Genomic DNA, 15,856 nt, shown 5'->3' with positions numbered 1-15,856 from the left:
ACATTAGCTCTCATTCCCCATTCCTGCTAACATCCTTCCCCTAGTCCCAAGCAACCGCTAAACTACTTTCTGTCTCTGTAGATTTGCCTTTCTGGATATTTTGTGTAAATGAAATCATGGAATATGTGATCCTTTGTGACAGGCTTCTTTCACTGAGCATAATATTTTCAAGGTTTATTCATGTTATAGCATGTATCAGTACCTCATTCCTTTTTGGTTAATACATAATATTCATTGTATAGATATACTGTATTCTGTTTATCAGTTCATTAGCTGATGGACGTTTAGGTTGAACATTTAGATGTTTGACAAATTTTTAGTGAATTTTTAGATACTGTGTAAGGTAGGAGTCCAAATACTTTCTTTACATGTGGATATCCAGTTTTCTCTGCATCATTTGTTGAAAGACTATTTTTCCCCCACGGAATTGTCTTGATACCTTCTCAAAAGTCAGTTGGTCATAAATATGAGGGTTTAGCTCTGCTCTCAGTTCTGTTCCATTGATCTAATATATCTTTCTGTATGCTGGTACCACACTATTGATCACTGTAGCTTTGTAGTAGGCATGTCATCATGACCCGAGTCCTCCAACTTTGTTCTGGCTTGTTTTGGCTGTATCCGTCTTTTTTTTTTTTTTTTTTAATGAAAGCTTATTTATTTATTTATTTATTTATTTATTTATTTTTGGCTGTGTTGGGTCTTCGTTTCTGTGCGAGGGCTTTCTCTAGTTGCGGCGAGCAGGGGCCACTCTTCATCGCGGTGCACGGGCCTCTCTTGTTGCGGAGCACAAGCTCCAGACGCGCAGGCTCAGTAGTTGTGCCTCACGGGCCTAGTTGCTCCGCGGCATTTGGGATCTTCCCAGACCAGGGTTCGAACCTGTGTCCCCTGCATTGGCAGACAGATTCTCAACCATTGTGCCACCAGGGAAGCCCAGCTGTATCTGTTTTGATGTTAATGTTACTAGCTTAGTGAATGACCAAAATTTCTGCCTTCAGCTGTGGTCTTGACAAGTTTAAAATTGCATTAGAATGGGGACTCTCTGGCCGTCCAGTGGTTAAGACTCTGCGCTTCCAATGCAGGGGGTGCGGGTTCAGTCCCTCGTTGGGGAACTAAGATCCCACATGCCGAGGGGAGTGGCCAAAAAAAAAAGTTAAAAAAATTGCATTAGAATGATCTTGCCTTAAGTATTAAATAGAATCAATTTTTAAAACCATGTATTCTTGGTGCCTTTTTAAAACAGAGAATATTTAATTGCCTTTTCAATTGTTTCAATATATTTATCTAGTTTTTCTGTTTCTTAAGTCAGTTTTGTTGGTCTGTATGTTTTGCTAGGAAACACCCTATTCCCTTTAACTTACCAGATTTGGTATGATAGAATTATAGATAATTTTCTTAATTTTTGAATCTCTTCTATTTCTCTGTATTCACTGTCTCGTCTGTATTGTGGCATATATTTGCTTTCTCTTTCTCTTCTTCTCTCTCTCTTTTTTCTTATAAAGTCTTTCCTGGGCTTTATGCATTTTCTTTTCTTTTAATTAGTTCTTGGTTTTATTTACCCTTTCAACTTGTTAAATTTTCCATTTCTGTTTACCTTTTCAATCTTTTTATTCTCTTTTTTGTTCTAATTTTTACAAGTTAATTAGCTTACCTCAGTCTTTTTTTTTTTTTTTTAAGTAAAATTATAAGGCTACACATTTTACTCTTGACTATAATTCCAACTTTGTCTTATAGTTTTGGGAGGGATCAAATGTTCACTTTTTTTCACTAGTTTGTTCTGTTTTGATTTTTTTGGTTGATCCAGGGTAATTTAGAGAATATAATTTAAATTCCTATGTTTTAAAACATATTAATGTTTTATTTCTCACCATGTAAATAGTCCACTTTGAAAGGTATCATCGACTAAATAAATAAAATACAGTCTCTGTTCACAGAGCATGAGGTTCAATATATATTCAGTTGAACTCAATTTAAGCTTCCACTGTAATTGCATTTTTATAATTTTCTCATATTGCTAGGAATTTCTTGCTTTATACATCTGTCTGCTCTATTCTTTGTTATCTAGTGTTTATGACTACTATATCTTCTTAGGCTATACATGTACATTCCGTCATTATATAATATTCCTCTTCAGACTGCTTACAGCTTCATACCTTTAAGTCTTCTATTTCTGATATATGTATTAGCACTACTCTCTTGGTTCATTCAGACTGCTATAACAAAATATCACAGGCTAAGTACCTTGTAAGTAGCAGAAATTTATTTCTTACAATTTTGGAGGCTGGGAAGTCCAAGATCAAGGCAGCAGTATGATAATGATCTGGTTAGGGCCCTCTCCCTTTTTAATAGCCGGCACCTTCTTGCTGTGTCCTCATGTGGTAGAAGGGTCAAGGGATCACTGTGGGGTGTCTTTTAAAAGAACATCAGTACCATGAAGCCTCCACGCTCATGACCTAAGCACCTCCCAAACCAAAGCTCATACTTCCTAATACCATCATCTTTGGGGGTTAGGATTTCAACATAGAAATTTTGGAGTGATGAAAAAATTCCGACGATAGCAACTGCTTTTTCTTTCTTTTTTTTTCTTTGTTTTGTTTTGTTTTTACATTTACCTAGTATAATGGTGCTGTTCAGCAGTAATTTTGCTACTCAGAGTTTATTCATCCTTCACCCGATTTTTACAACCCTTGTTCTCCTGTAAGACACAGACTTTCCCTCATTCTCAGATGTGGTTTTGTTGGAGGTGATATACCTCTGTGGCCTCAGGTCTGACAAATCAGAATGTCAGATTCCCTTGGCCACAGCAGTGGCTCCAGAAACAGGCACCTGTACCACTTGAAGCCAATGATTCCAGGCCTTTTTTCTCTATATTGTTATGGATTTAATTTAAACAAAAATGGAGTAACTTACCAAATATGTCATAAAGATCTTTCTCTGTATGTAAATACAAATCTGCATCATCCATTTGTTGGCTCTGTAGATCCCTGTGCTTGATACATAGCATGTAATTTTCTGTCTTCTATTTAGAATATTTTGATTCCAACTGTTCAATATCATAAGCAAAACTTTGAAAAATAGTCTTGCATGTACATCTTTGTCTTAGAGCATAAGTGACCATACAGTGAGAAGTATAGGGGCAGGAAATTACTTGAGAAGGGAGAGGATGATACCAGATCTTGTACAGGTTGCAGTTCAAATCACTGAAGTGTTTGAGAATATTCAGAGGTCAGATTTACAAGAAAAGAAATAAATGAAACAATAGTGAATTCCAACATTTCTCTATTGGTGCACAAAAATAAGTGGTTCACAAAGGAGACTAAGAAGGAATAGTCAGAACGATAAAAGGATTACAAAGAGATTGTGTTATCATAGATTCAGAATAGAATAAAGTCCTGTGACAGGGGTAGTTCACAGTGTCAAATGCTACAGAGAAGTCAAATAAAATCACAAGTGTCCATTTGATCTGACAGTTAGGAAGGCAGTGGTAGCTTTGTAGTTGCAGTTTCAGTTCAGTGGTTCCGGTGGTAGCCTTGAATCTAGTAAATTGTATAGTTAATGAAAAGTTTAAAAGTGGGAGAAAGGTAGATTATTTTTTAGGAGCTTTTCTGTGAAGTAAAAGTGTAAGGGTTAGAGTGTAATGGGAATGGGACCTGGAGGAAGATTTTAAGATGGAGAGAATAATAGCTAACATATCCTTAACCATTCTCCTTTTATAAGAAAGCTGATGTGTGCCTCTCTAGCCCAAAGCTAGCTAGTTATGACCTGTTTAGCCTGGTTCAAAAAGATTGGTAGGTCAGATGATAATTTAATAATTTGGAATTGGGAAACTGAGAGAGAACAGGACAGTGAGCTTTGAATGCTGAACCAAACGATCCCAAGGTAGGCTTAGGGCCAGGTAGACTGCTGTAGGCCGTGGGTACTCTGAAGTTATGAATCAGCCAATTGGAAAAGTTGGGGCCAATATATTAAAAAACACAAAATTCTGAACAAGGGAGATGGAGAGAAATTCTATCCTGGTTCCTAATAGCATTCTGTTCCCATGGCAGGCTTTGTTTTCCACATGATAATTTTTTTCTTTCTTTATAAAAAGCAAGACTCTCAGCTAGACCAGGTTTATAGTCTTTGCATACCAAATGGGGAATTGCTGTGACAGCATTCATTATAGGCTCTCTGAAATGAACAATTGCATTAAAGGGTGGCTCTGTGGATTACTGCACCAGGTATAGCCAAATCATCGAAGCCTGTGTAAGTTCATCAAGTACACCAAGATACAATAAAACTGATGAGGTTCAGATGAAACAACTGTGAGCTATTACCTCTTCCATAAAAGGAATACTGAATTACATGTGGGAAACTTCTGTGGAGATTATCAGTGGCAAACCCCAAACGTAATACTTGTGAATACTTACATTTAATTGCTCCTAACATTGGTTACTAATGTTTTTTTAATTTCGACTTTCATAGTACTATTTTAGGAATTTAGATATTATTTTGATAAATAATGATAGAAATATAACATTACATTGCATGCTTCCCTCCTGTTTTATATGTTTTGTAATATGCTAAAAAATTAATCAAAATGACTACTTGAATGAAGACATACACCTTCAGTAGGAGACAGTTTTAGGCACACCAGGCAGATTCACCATTATGTGAGCTGACTTTAGATAGATCCTGAAATTTTTCTCCAGTCTTTGTATCATCTGGTCTTTGGACCTAGTATTTCCTCTGACTGAAATGCCCTGCATCATCTATTGCCTTACTTCCTTTGTCCAGATAATATCTACTCATCCTGTCTTCAGTTTGGCCAGAGTCCTCTTGTCTCTGGCCAAACTGGAGAGGGATTTGTGTTAGAATGAAATTGTTTTAATAACAAAATAAGTACTGATCTGAAAAGAAATGTAATATGTGAGAAACTCTCAGTGCTCCCAGGACTTCTTCCCAAGTCTTACCTAAGTCTGCCCACATCAGCAGTCCTACCTTCCCCTTGTCTTCTGCTCTCACCTCATTATCTCCTCTCTTTTCTTTCTGACCTATTGGTCTTTGGTATTATGGTGGCCAAGAAGGTGTAAAAGAGCAGAGTCCATGATGCATTGTTGGAAATAGTACCCTGGGAACCTTTAAAGACAATAAAGGTCCACTCTATTGGTTGTTAGGTAATGAGTATAGGTTAATGGTTCTTAACAGAGGCATATATCAGAATCATGAAAAGAATGTTTACAAAATAATAAATCTGGGCCTGACCTAAAGCATACTGAATTGGAATATATTGCACTGAATTTGGAAACTTACTGGCGTAGACTTGGTGTTTGGACATAAAATAGGGACAAAATATTTCCCCAGCCTTCTTTAGGCCTATGGAATTTTTGTTTCTGAAAATAATAACATTTGTTTTCTACCAATTGTGCTTTTTAATTTTAGTTTTGTTTAATTTTCTAATTGATTTCTGGATTGGGCTGATATCAGTATTTTTGTGGCATCATCAGTTTTATGTCTTTTATAAAGTTCTTTGTTGGTATTTTAGGGATAAGCTGGATGAGGCTACACAGAGATTGCTGGCCAAATGAAAATTTTCTCTTTCATTTTTAGCATTTCCAGCAACCAAATTCTACACAAGGTTGTACCTCATAGTGATTTGGAATAAATGACATATTAAATTCTCTTATGAATTCCAGTGTAGTAATACTGAAAAGTGTAGTGCGAAGTCCAGATGGTTTTTTAAAATACTATGAAATTTAATTTGATGGATTTTTTAATATTACATGTTCTTTCTAAAGTAAAATATATTTTTTTAAAAAACTTTAGATTATCAAATACAATTAATTTACTTTGGCTACTAAGTAAAAATATTTCTGATTTCAGACATGATGATAGAAAGCAGTTAAGTCCTTCATTAGAGATTACATAAAATTCTCAATAAAAGTAACTATATTTAACAGCGTAGTTTTCTGTACCAAGCAAATCCTTATTATAGTAGCATTTTTGACTTGAGTGGTTTTTAGACACATAGTTTTTAGTAATGCATCTACAGAGCTTTGGCATATTTAATTTATTTAGAAAACTAACATTTGACATAAATTGACATAGCTATAGTATGTCTTCTGTATCAAAATGACTCCATTCTGTTGTTCAGTGTTGGTTAGTTTTTCTGTTATGTTGATGCATTAAAGCAGATATTAAATTTTATCATTAATTCAGTGCCTGGTCTCTCATCAAATCCCCTTAATTACAAATTGACTCCAAGGATTAGACAGCATGGATTTTAATTTTAACTGAAACAAAAAAGGCATCTTGAAAAATCACTCTTGCCTAGTGACTCGTAGACACATTTTAAAAGATCCTATAATTTATTGCTTAGTATTTAAAGTTCAATACAATACAAAATATACCACCAACATTTTTATTATCTTATATTCATATTAAATACGTGTTTTAAAATATATTTTATAGTCTTGAAAAAACTCTTGAGTATTTTTAGATAAATAGCAGCCTCAGGAGTTTTGATAACTTGTAACCCTTTCTTTAGAAAACGTTAACTTTGAATCTTGCACAACCATAATTGTATCTGAATGACATTTATATTTTCTTGTATTTCTGCTTCCTTAATAATTTCACAAAATCATACAGTGTGATTTTATATAGCCCATAGAAGTCTTCCCAGTATAATCCAATATTCTATTTCCAGTACTGTATTATTTGCAGTTTATGACTATTTCATTAAATCTTCATTTCCTTTTGATACTTGCTATATTAAGTCCAGAATCATTTTTGTGCGTTTTACTCTGAAGATATATGAACTTTTCTGTCATTTCTAAAAGTGCCAGTTTTTAAAATTAAATTTTTTTACATAATTATTCATTTTAAATAGTAGAACGACTATTCATTTTTTACTAGAATAAGAGGATGATGAACTTAAGTCATGATCACTGATCAAAAAGTGTATATGTCCCCTGTATTTTTGTTGCATTATATGGTGATCAGCTTTTAACTCTGAGTTGCCTCTTAAAAAATTCACTTATTCTTCTTAAAAGTTTCTGGAATCTAACTTGTGTTAGTAGTCACTTATGTTGACTTTTATCTAGATCCATAAGTTTTCAAGTAATCACTTTACTTTAGAAAGACCAAGAAATAATTACTAATAAACTCTAAGTATTCTAAGGTAAATCATTTGTTTTTTTTAATAAATTCTGTTGTCAATTACCTTTACCTTTTGAGAGGTTGTAAAATATAAGTAATAATGTTCTTTCCAGTTAAGTGGATATTGTATATCTTATATTTTTGTAAATTGATTTTTAAATAGTATTCCATTGTGGGTTTTTGTGCTGTTGCTGTTAAGCTGGATTTTTGTATGCTAAAAGGTAGCATCCAAATGAGCTCAGCTCATCATGGAAAAAATAAATTGCCTAGAAACAGATTGTTTACGTAATATTAGATGGTAATATAAACCAACAAAAGCAGGAAATTAACTTCTAAGGCTGACACACTGCCCTTTCCTTGCTCCTTTGTGCTTGTAGGTATCATGTATGTGTAGTGATACCAAAGTACAGTGGACTTAGTTCAGAACTGTCAAACATAATTCTAAATTTCTTTACTTTGTTGGTTTATGTCACAACTTAATATTATTATTTTGTCCCTTAATGCTGTATAATGTCCTTCACATGTGAGATGAAGCAATGCATGCGTGAATCGGAACAAGATGGAAAAGTTTATTTGCTTTCTCTCATTTACAGTTGATTGCCTCTGATTAGCCAATATCGTGCAGCTCTGATGTAGTTCTTTAAATTTTGAAAAAGGTAATACAAGAAAAAATTATAACATATCTGAGGAAATTTTTGAAAAATCTAGGTACTGATTAAAAACGTTATTCACTCTTAATTTTTATTCCTATTGATTACTTTTTATTTTATCATTTTCTTGTCATCTTGAAAGGCAAGTATCTCTCTTTACAAAAAAACTTCGGGCAATGAGAAACTACTAGTGTTTTATTATGAATACTCAAATACACAAGTATGATTTCACGGAGCAGTTATAATATGAATTGCAGAAAGGAATTATATGTGGAATTCTGAGGGTAGGGCTAAACCTCTCAAAATATCCCCCAAGATTTATTTGGACTGATAGAAACTTGGCCATTCTTTTAACAGCACCTGTTTCTTGATGATTACGGTAAAATGTGAATAATTCATTCACTTGGTTTTTATATTCAGTAGTTACATAAGAGCTCATCAACTGTTAATGAGTGTTATCTTTGCTTTGGGGGGCTCTTTTATAGTATTATGGGGGGACTTTGTATACTAAATGATATTTCAGTATTAGAAAATTGATTCCTTTTATGAATATGAGTTCCATGTCTATAGCAGTTTGGAGATTATTTTGCTTTCTCTTTTTCTCTGTAAACAATTTCTACCCCTATTTAGGTATTCATTAGAACAGTTTTCTAAAAGAGAATTACATATTTTCAAGCTTTGAATTTTTCTTAATCTAAATCTTTCCTTGCATTGTAACCAAAGGTACTTGACTGCTTTTTTTTAAAAAAATTCTTATTTATTTCTCATTTGTATGTTAAACCTTATAGAAGATCAGATACTTTCTGTAAAAATTATACAACAGAGCAAACTATCTAAGTGGAGTCAAACAAAAGATTTTGCTCTTAGAAACTAAAGTGCTATAAAATATGGTGGTAGAGGGGTGTGTAAAGTTGGGGGTGGTAGTAATTCTTTACAAAATACTGCTTTTGTTTTATGCAAGTAGTGTTTAATTGGCTAGATTTAAAAGTAGTGAAAAAATGATCTATTTGCTAGAGGTTTGCAAAACAATACTTTAAGCTCTTACTTGTTTTGAGGTGTTGAAAGGTGAAACATTTGACATTTTCTTTTCGGGCATTGCTTTAAAAAACAGAGGGCGGGAAAGAGGCGTTGCCACATCAGAGTTAAGGGTGTTTGTGGTTGTCCGTGACAGCAGCTCTAGTTTTAAAACACCTGTGTTTACTTTCCAGCTTTTCAGAGTCTGCCTGAAAGTGGCCTAAGAATGGCACAGGCCTTCATGATGGCTGGGGTTTTTTATAATACAGAGAAAGAATTAAACTTTATACTTCAGTTTTCTGTTGCAAGCATTTAATTAGTTTATACATTTTATCTCTTCATATACTTACATGTGTACATCAGATAATGCATTATTTACATAATCTATAGATTATAATATATAATTATTTTTATAGATATGTTTTGCTTTTTGTTCACTGATTGGAAAAAGGCTGGTGAAAAACTCTTCAGTATATTGTACAGATGTATTTTCATTCACAATATAAAGATGTTACTGAAAAAAATGAAAATGAAAATTCAATACCTTTTCAGAGAGAAATGAATGTAGTCTAACATGTATTACATTATTTTGTTAATTTATTATCTTTAGTGGTTTGGATATAGGTTGATGTTTCAACTTGCCTATCATTGCTTCACTGGTCATTGTTTCCAATTTAGGGACATGCGCTTTTTAAGTAATTATTTTGGACGTTTCTTATTATTTTATAATATTCAAGTGATACCTACATATTGTATAAACTTTATTATTCTCAAAGTTGAGGTATTCTTACCTATGACAGTTTAGTTTAACGATGTTTAGTTTTTACTGATTTATTTGTTTCAGTATTTTTTTGTTTTCAGACCTCATAATTATAGACTGAAGCCAGATGTCATATACTCTGTGATGCATTCCTGTAATATTCAAATTCTTGATTATAATAACAAGACATTTCCATGAGATTACAGTTAATGTCAAGCCTCCTTGGTGTATAAAAGAAATAATTCTATCTTTTGGTAAGAGATAGGTGTTCTTTATTTCTCCATATAACTAGTTTTTAACATTTTATGTATTTAAACCCTTTTGAGAAGCAAATGCCGGTTTTGAAGCTTTTCCCTTAAAAAACACACATGCACAGAAATTTGTTTATAGTTTCAAGGAATTTATTACCCTCCCAACCCCATCCATGTGCTCCAGGATAAGAACCCTATTCTAGGTCTTATTTTCTTTAGATAGTTGTTAATTCTTTAGATAGTTGTATAGACAGTTGTTAACCTAGTATATCAGAGAATCACCAAGTCAAATAAAGTATTAAGTGCTTAGTACAAATCACCATGTTAGGAATTGAAAAACATAAAGCAGACATTGATTTTACCAGCTTTAAATATAAATAGTATTTTAACAATATACTTCAAATCCTATGATGGCTACACATTGTCAGTGTCCTAATCTCAGCACCTCAGGGGATTTGAAATAAAAATGATAATTACCTCATTTTTCTAGACAGAAGCAATTGACAATATACCTATTATATTATTGAAAGATAAAGGCAATTAATATTATTACATAAAAGCTGCAAAAAAGATGATATTCTACTTCAAAAATGGAATCATTTTGTTGTAGGCATCCATCTAGGTGGATAATGCTCAGCTACAGACAGTATCTTAAAGGAATTATGTGTAATAATAATGTGTATCACCTGAAAGATAATGAAAACTTGAGGAAAATAACTGATAATTAAGTTGTTAAAATATGAAAGAATTCAGAAAAAGACAATTTAAAATGTTTGAAACAGAGGAAAAGCAGCAAAATTAAGTGGCATAAGTTATGTGACAAATAACTAAAATATTTTAATAAGGATTTATAATAATACTTTATTGTATATGATTTAACTTGAATCAGAAAAACTATCTTGAGCAAATGAAACTGCTGAGAAAAAGAATAATTTTATTTAAAATCTTCCATTTTTTTCTTTTCTGTGACTACTAATGAGGAAGTAAAAGGGAGAAAAGATTCTCTTAGTGCAGTGAGTACATTTGTTCCAGAAACTGTCAAATTGCTTAACTCTTGAAACTTGATACAGGATTTCCATTGGGTGTGCCAATTTTGTCCTGGTGGCAGCTCTTGTTAGATAGTAGTACATATCTCTGACGTAAGTTTCAGCATAATTCATGTGTAGTCACTTTTTGTGTTCTATAAGATTTATAATTCTTTAATAAAAATTTAATGTGTGTATCTGTCTCAAGCACACTTTCAACTTCCCTAGTTGTAAGACCATAATTCTCTATACATACACAGCATTTTCCTGAGTCTTGAGCTATCAGTCCTATGTTTGGAATGTATTTATTATAAAGCATTGGGTGTTTTAAAATTCATATTTCTCTAAAACTAATATTTTCCCATATAACTTTAAGGGGAAATGGGAAAATGTTAAGATCCAAAAAATATTCTAAAAATTAAATGAGACAAGATAAAATAATTGAAACAAGAGAGAAAGCCAAAGATATGGCTTGTAACTATGCAAATGTATGATAATGTAACTTGCAGAATTACATATTATTTCATGTCCAATTTTGAAGTAAGCATGAACAGAAAAAATACTAAATCAGTGATCAGGAAAATCATTAAGTAACAACTCTGAAACAATGTAACACCTTAAGAAACTTTGTTGGACTCTCTTCTTAGGATTAAAAATAAAACGAGTTAATCAGCATTATTGGAGAACCATGTTTTTTATTTAAAAGAAAGCTGAGTCATTAAGCACCTTAAGTCCTTTAATTCAACCAATACTGACTATCTTTCAAAAATATATTAATATATTTGCTTACCATAGTAAATTTTGTAAACCTAATATAATTGCATCAGATATGGTTTGCTTGTTTCAAGGATCAGAAAATCACACCCAAAATTTCTTTTAAAAAAAAAATGCTTATTTTTCACATAACCGAAAGACCAAGGATAAGGCTAACTTCCAGAGATTACTTTTTGTTCAGTTGTTAACTGTAATTTTAGTCAACTTTATTGAGGTATCATTTAAATACAATAAATTGCATCCATCATAGGGGTATACAGTTCAGTAATTTTGACAGATATGTGTCCGTCATAATAAAGATACAGAGCATTTCAGTCAACCATCCCTCCACCCCTGGCCCCAGTAATCCCTGATCTGCTTTTTGTCACTATAAATTCATTTGCATTTTCTAGAAGGTTATATTAATAGAATCATATAATATGTACTCTTTTGTATCTGGCTTCTTTCAGCATGATGATTTTGAGATTCATCCATGTTGCGTGTATCAGTAGTTCATTCCTTTTTTCAGCTTCAGGAAAGTCTTGCTCTCTGAAGTTTTATTCCATCTCTGGATTTTGTTTGTTTTCCTCTGTATACTAGCTTAATTTTCAGGTTATATGGAGCTAGAAACTTCAGACTTTATGCTTCCCAGTTGAAGTCTAAAAGGAAAAAGCAAATTATCAAAAATAGAAATCCTAGAATTGGGGCTAGTTAACTTGGCTTGGACTAATAGGGATCATGTGCTTATTTACTTATCTCTGAAATGATTGTTGTGGCCAAAGGAATGAAATATACTGACTGCCTTAGGACAATACAGGTCTATCCCTAAAGCTAGATTGTGAGTGGGGAAGGAGGGTGTGATGGTTAATTTTATGTGTCAGTTTGCCCAGGTATTTAGCTAAGCATTATTTCTGGATATGTCTCCAGATAAGATTAACATATGAATTGTTGAACTCAGTAAAGCAGATTGCCCTCCCCAATGTGGGCGAGCATGATCCAATCCATTGAGGGCCTGAATAGAACAAAAGGCAGAAGAAGGGAGAATTTGTTCCTTCTCTGCCTGACTGTTTGAGCTGGGACATCAGTCTTCTCCTACACTTGGACTAGGATTTGCATTATCAGCTACCATAGTTCTTAGGCCTTCAGACTCAGGCTGGGACTTACAACATTGACTCCCCTGTTCCTCAGGCCTTCAGACCCAGACTGAACTACACCATAAGTTTTCCTGGGTGTCCAACTTGCAGATGGCAGATCATGGGACTTCTTAGAACCCTATTAGTTCAGTTTTTCTGGAGAATCCTGACTAATACAGATGGGTTTCCAAAAGAAATTTGAAATATTATTTTGCCAGAAGAACTAAGAAAGAATGAAGCATAATAAAACAAACCAAAGACAGATTTCTACTTTAATAACATGACTAAAAATTTATGCAGGCATGTAGTAAAACTGCATTTAGTTTCTATTCCTTACCTTTTCAACTCTTAAAGAAAAGACGATAAGCACAAATTTAACATGCATATGTGTATATACATTCATATATTTATGCATACTCATTCATACATATTGTGGCTAATCACATGGTCTACATGGAATAGATCTGTGTTTTTTAAGTTGGATTCCTTGACAGTCTGGAAATCTACGTCTTTATTCTTTTTTTCATCAATTTTTATGGTATATATTCTATGTTGTGTCTTCTGGCCCTTGATTTTTTATTCTTGAGAATCATTTATTCATGAAAATTCAGTGTGTTTTGAAATAAAAGGCTTTAGCTTCTGCTTCTGGGTGGCATCAAGTGGTTTACAACATTCCAGCACTCCTTTCAAGAACAACTGAGAAAAGTAATTTATTTAAAGGGATCAGAGAGCTGTTGGGGGCAATGAGAACAAAATTGCCCCAGACAGTGGTAGCAAAAAATCTGAAAGGAGAACTGATTTCTTTAGTCACTTTTACCCTGTAGGCATTTGCTGATTATCTGTACGTAGAAATCTGAAAATTCCAGCCTTATACTCATGGAGCGTCACTGCTAGGACACAGAAAAACCAGCAGATTTTTGGTGGTGATGTTGAGGGAAGGGGAATTCAAGTGCACATTTAGTAGTGCCTTCAGGACATCTGAGGCTGTACAGGTTAGGAGATTAAAAACATAAACAGAAAGTCTCTGAGAATCAGGATGGACTTCACAGCTGTTTTATGAGAACCAGAGGCTACAGACTGGCATTTACAACTGCACAGTTCTTGTTTGAATTAATGTGATCACCTCCTACTCCATCTGCCTGGCATAAGTAAGGCTGAACCTCCAGAATAAATAATGTCTGAAATCTCTACCATTATTTTACAAGCAATGACAGGCATTCAGTTGAAAATTACTAGGCACAAAAAAAGATAAGACTACATGACCAAAACTAGGAGAAATGCACATTATATAAAACACCTCAAAGTTGATCCAGATATTAGATGGAGTTAGATGGACAAGGACTTAATAATAACAATGCAATCCCTATGAAATTACCAATGGCATTTTTCACAGAATTAGGACAAAACATTTTACAGTATATATGGAAACACTAAAGCCCACAGATAGCCAAAGCAATCTTGAGAAAGAAAAATGGAGCTGGAGGAATCTGACTCCCTGACCTTAGACTATACTACAAAGCTACAGTCATCAAAACAGTATGGTACTGGCACAAAAACAGAAATATAGATCAATGGAACAGATAGAAAGTCTGGTGATAAACCCACGCCCCTATGGTCACCTAATCTATGACAAAGGAGACAAAAATATACAATGGAGAGTGCTCGCTTGGCAGCACATATACTAAAATTGGAATGATACAGAGAAGATTAGCATGGGCCCTGCGCAAGGATGACACACAAATTCATGAAACGTTCCATATTTTTTTGTGTTGTCCCACATATTTTGATTACTCACTTACATGTTTCAGGTGGGCCAGGAGATAGCAGTCAGACCTGGTATTGTTTCCAAAGATAGTGAAGGAAAACTCATGTGTAAACCAATCTTTTCCAAAATTGTATCACTTTTTGTGGAACACAGTGATCTTCAGTATGCTGCTCCAGGGGGTCTTATTGGAGTTGGAACAAAAATTGACCCCACTTTGTGCCGGGCTGACAGAATGATGGGGCAGGTGCTTGGTGCAGTTGGAGCTTTACCTGAGATCTTCACAGAATTGGAAATTTCCTATTTTCTACTTAGACGACTTCTTGGTGCATGCACAGAAGGAGACAAAAAAGCAGCAAAGGTGCAAAAGCTGTCTAAGAATGAAGTGCTTATGGTGAACATAGGATCCCTTTCAACAAGAGGAAGAATTAGTGCAGTCAAGGCTGATTTGGGTAAAATAGTTCTTACTAATCCTGTGTGCACAGAAGTAGGAGAAAAAATAGCCCTTAGCTGAAGAGTTGAGAAACACTGGCATTTAATTGTTGGGGTCAGATAAGAAGAGGAGTAACATCAAGCCAACAGTAGATGATGACTGAAGATTATCAGTTAAATAATACATTTGGATGAAGTTAGAATTTCTCTTAACAACCTAGGGGTATAATTTCAGAGCAATACTGGGGATACAGTTCATTACATTAGTAGAAATGTAAAGTTGTTTTCATTTTCTTCTGATGAAAATTACCCTCTACTACTAAAGTAAATAATAGGGTCTATAATAAATGTCAGAATTGGCAGACTGATGGATTTAATCCACATTTTAGCAGTAATTGATCATTAAACAGTGTTACATTTGTGCGTCAATTCAGGTTTGAAATGAAACTACTGTTACAACCAGCCTTTGCTATAGCATACATACCACTGACCCTGTTTGAAATAAAAATTTTCTCTTATTAAAAAATAAATAAATATATATATATATAATATATATACACACACACAATGGAGAAAAGACAGTCTCTTCGACAACTGGTACTGGGAAACCTGGACAGCTACATGTAAAAGAATGAAATTAGAACATTCCCTAACACCATACACAAAAATAAACTCAAAATGGATTAAAGACCTAAGTGTAAGGCTGGATATTATAAAACTCTTAGAGGAAAACATAGACAGAACGCTCTTTGACATAAATCACAGCAAAATCTTTTTCAGTCCGTCTCCCAGAGTAAAGGAAATAAAAACAAAAGTAAACAAATAGAACCTAAGTAAACTTAAAACCTTTTGCACAGCAAAGGAAGCCATAAACAAAATGAAAAGAAAACCCTCAGAATGGGAGAAAATATTTGCAAATGAAGCAACTGACGAGGGATTAAT

The 15,856-nt window shown here is 33.7% G+C and overlaps 1 protein-coding gene and 1 pseudogene across 17 annotated transcripts in view; both read left to right on the top strand.

Moving 5' to 3' along the window:
* The window catches only part of MIPOL1 (mirror-image polydactyly 1), a 333,916-nt gene that overhangs the window by 158,485 nt on the left and 159,575 nt on the right, over window positions 1-15,856 (top strand). The window lies entirely within an intron of this gene.
* Window positions 1,159-15,354, top strand: LOC309625098 (eukaryotic translation initiation factor 2 subunit 3 pseudogene; annotated as a pseudogene). The gene has a single exon. The product of its transcript is annotated as a eukaryotic translation initiation factor 2 subunit 3 pseudogene (transcript).

This window comes from Balaenoptera borealis, assembly GCF_965194805.1.
Source record: "Balaenoptera borealis genome assembly, chromosome: 3".
In the NCBI taxonomy this organism is placed as follows: domain Eukaryota; kingdom Metazoa; phylum Chordata; class Mammalia; order Artiodactyla; family Balaenopteridae; genus Balaenoptera; species Balaenoptera borealis.
The sequence above is the reverse complement of the archived record's forward strand: the minus strand, read 5'-3'. Positions and strand labels throughout refer to the sequence as shown.